Consider the following 3,928-nt stretch of genomic DNA (forward strand, 5'->3'; position numbering starts at 1 on the left):
ACGCCGGTACTGTTTTTATTGTGCTTTCGGCGCTGCACAGGGCCTGTTAAATCAAGGGGCAAAACAAAAGTGGAAACTCCAACGACAAAAAAAAGAAACAACGGCTATTGATGATCGATGCCGGAAAACTCATCGAGGAAAACCGTATAAAACATACCGAAATGGAACGGTCATAACAATAAATCAAATCATTAATGCTTTTTTAAAGGCGTCACATTAAAGGTGCACCATCGCGGCATTGCAGTTCCGGTTCAGGTTGTGATGTTAAGGCCACCCCTATTTCGGTGCGAGTAAGGCAATGCTTAAGTTTCCAGCAGTTGGTGCGTACGCAACAGGAAAGTGGCGTTGAACGAAATAGTACATGAAGCAACATAACGGTGCAGGACTTGGGTGGAGTGTTTTCTAGCGTATTGGGGTCATGAAATCGGCTCGACCAACTCGACACCTTCATAAGCGTCTGATCAATTCATACAGAAGCGATTGACGATTGTGTCATTTTTCCTCCCTCCGTAAGGTTTTTTTTTCCTTTTGTACATTAGTTATCGCGAGGCTTTATTGTTCTTAATAACTCGATTGCAGCTGTCTGTACAACAAATCAATACAAACACCATTGTTGCCACAGATTGTGGAGAAAACTTGAAAGGGGAAGTGTTGCAGCACAATGTGAGGCTGGATTGTTCTCAATTTTGTAAAACCCGGTTGAAAATGATCTAGTTAACATTGCTGAATAGTACGTAAATCGAACGAAATGCCTTCGAGAGCCTAGCTTCAAGCAAAGCGACAACCTGCTTGCATGTGCCTTTGATTTCAAACCTACTTAAGCTTCCACCCTATGACGGCCTACCTTATTACCCATTTATCTCCGATAAACAATCAAGCCTCAAAGCACTTTAAACCACATCTCCACCCTTACATGATCTGGGTTGAGCAGTTCGTCGTGCCACACACGACGTTGGTGGTACGTGATCTGTTTAGTGTTTATAATTTCATAATTGCATTACCAGTCCATAACTTGAAGCGTCTGGCGAAGGTGAAGAATAGTATGTTTATTTATAAGCTTTCTGTGTGTTGACTACTGCTTCACTGAGAACAAAAATGCGCTGGTAGTGTTTTTTTCCTCTACACATTGAATTTGATAGTTTGGAAAATAAGGTGGCGGTCGGGCTTAGCTTTACACATTTCTGTAATATCTAAACCATTGTTTTTATTCCATCGCTTTCTTTCCTCCCAGATCAAACCCACAATCAGTGGTCAAATAAATCAAATTTCAAACTACTTTCCTTTTTTTCAAGTACTTACAACAGCGGCATGCTCTTACGATTTGAAGAGCGAAAAGCCCTATTATGTGTTTGTGTGTGGTCCTGGGAACAGTATTTCCCCAGCCGTTCACAGGACGCTGGTAAAACAGTTTTCCTTGCTTTGCCCACCGCCAAAGTCCACGCCTGAGAAAGATGATGCGCCTGTACACGAACTTTTTTTCTTCTGTATTCTGCGTTGAATCTGCTTTCTGTCACCAAAATACGATTACCGTGCCGAGGCTGTTCTGGCTTTTCTTCGATGTGCCACTTTTGGCGTATTATTTCCATTCCATGGCGCATGGCGCGTTTTTCTATTATTATTTGTTGAATGGAAACTTCGTAGCGGAAGGAAACAACCAATTCAAAGTCACTTTTGTAACTTCCTTAGTTGAGTCCGTTTCTTTTTTATTGCGAGTATAGCAACTTCAAAACATAATTTCTGGCAGCAAAATAACGGTGAAGTATTTCTTAGGATGCCTCACAATTTTTCAAACACTTCAACAATTGATTTTTTAGCTAATGATTTAGTTTTATGTTTTAAAACAATTTTGAAACACAAAATTAGGTAATATTAAATTTGACAGACCAAAAATATCCTTGAAATTTCATAAATAATCGTTCTTTTTCGTGTTTTATTGAGTTCTTGATTTTGAATATCATAAAATTAGGAGATGATAGGTTATGCTTGTGTTATAAATTTATATTTACGTTTCTTTGCTTTGATTTTTGTGATTGAAAAATTGTTTGATAAACGTTGTATCTGTAACACCCTTTTATAAGCGTTTACTTCCAAACGTTGGGTTCCAAATAGGTTACCATGACCGTAAGTAACAACGATAATACTTAAAAAGCAGCCAATAACAAATTAAACTTTATTAAGTAATTTTTTTATACGAATGCAGCTGTAAGAACAAATTCTCTCTTTTAAATTAAAAATTACTTCATTTGGACAATATTAAAAATTAATGCAAAAATAATCAAGAAATCCAAAGGTAAAAAAACACGCTTTAAGATGTTACGATTTTACCTAACAAACATTCAGCTTTAAGCTAGGCAGCTACGACAGTAGTAGTAGTAATAGTAGTAGTACATGCGTTTACATCACGTCACAACCCACCCTGTTTTGGTATACTGTGGTGGATGCGCGGTTGAAAAAGAAACCATCGCTCTAATTCGCTGGAGTACGCCATTTTTGTTGAAATGTGCTATGCGCTGTTGCAGCAAGGAAAAATATCGGCTCATTCTGAAAGCGGCAATCAAATAGACGAGAAAACCGAAGGCAAAAACTCGGTGCCCGAGGATAAAAATCGAAATGCGGCTAGGCAAAGGCAATTGTGCCGCAGAAGGGGTTAAAGCGCCCCGAAACGACAGACAGTAGAAATACGCAACCTCCGTATTTCATCGTCCATGACCGACCGGGCCGGTTGAGTTTTCTCTAATCGATATCCATTAGGAAAATTAAAAAAAAAACACTCCGCCGTATAAGCACGGTGGAGGTGATCCTTTAAGAACTCGCTACCGTGCTGCGGCATAAGGTTGCAGGGGGTGGTTGAAACTCTACGAAGAACGCAGTCTTGCGCAAACGAAACCAAGCGACAAAATACCGTTTTCAACAAATGCTTCGCAGTGTGGACACGTGAAATCACGTACAATGACCTCCCCAGAGAATGGAGAGTCCTACAAGTGTAGATGAGGTTTGTCTAAGTTTTTCCCGGATAGAAAATAGAGTCTAGATGACGCGTTTCAAACAATGACAATTACACACGTAACAATACTAGACGCAGTTCAGACCTAAACATCCTTTAAAAGTATGTATACGTTCAGTGTGGCTTAAGGATCAATTTGTCTATATAACAATTTGTCTTTTGGAATCATAAACGATTGCAAACATGTCAGCTAGCCTAATGCGCTTTAGAATAGGTGACAAATTTTAAATATTACGTTTTTGATGTTTTTATAACATTTGAAATATTCTAAAAGAAGTTCAGATTTTATGATTAGTCCCAAAAAAATCCGTTCCAAACGGCGACATTTGCAACATTGAATACTGTTTACATATAAGATAGCAAATGCGCATGAATTTGCGCACGCGTTTATAATTTCAAACGAACAAGGGTACTTGATACTGAAATATTTGTCCATTTTGCCTCATAGTGGAATTTGTGTTCACGGCAAGAAATAGGCGGAGTCAATGTTTTCAAAGACGAATGACACGTTAAAATGGAACAGAAAATCGAGAGTTTGAACAATGGGATAAAAGTGAGTATTGTTTAGATTTATAAACCTTAAGTTTTATAATTCTAAAAAATATATATTTTTATTAATCAACAGATTCGGTCAAACAAAGAATATACGCATAATTGCGCTCATATTTTTTTTTCCGTTTTGTAATATGGAAATGTTTGTTACAAATTCAATTTGTAATAATATCCGCAGAGTTATTTTTTAAATCATTTATCATACGATCCACTAAAAAATCTAATCAGCCGTAATGATTGAAACTATTAATACTCGAATAAGATCTCAATTTCGGATTTGTGTCCTTTTTCGCCTAGTGTGCGTACATAAGCTGCGTACATATAGGTGCGTAGATACATGCCTTGTAAATATCGTTTCAGTTCTAGTTCAGC

The sequence above is a fragment of the Anopheles arabiensis genome, chromosome 3 (genome assembly GCF_016920715.1).
Source record: "Anopheles arabiensis isolate DONGOLA chromosome 3, AaraD3, whole genome shotgun sequence".
Classification (NCBI taxonomy): domain Eukaryota; kingdom Metazoa; phylum Arthropoda; class Insecta; order Diptera; family Culicidae; genus Anopheles; species Anopheles arabiensis.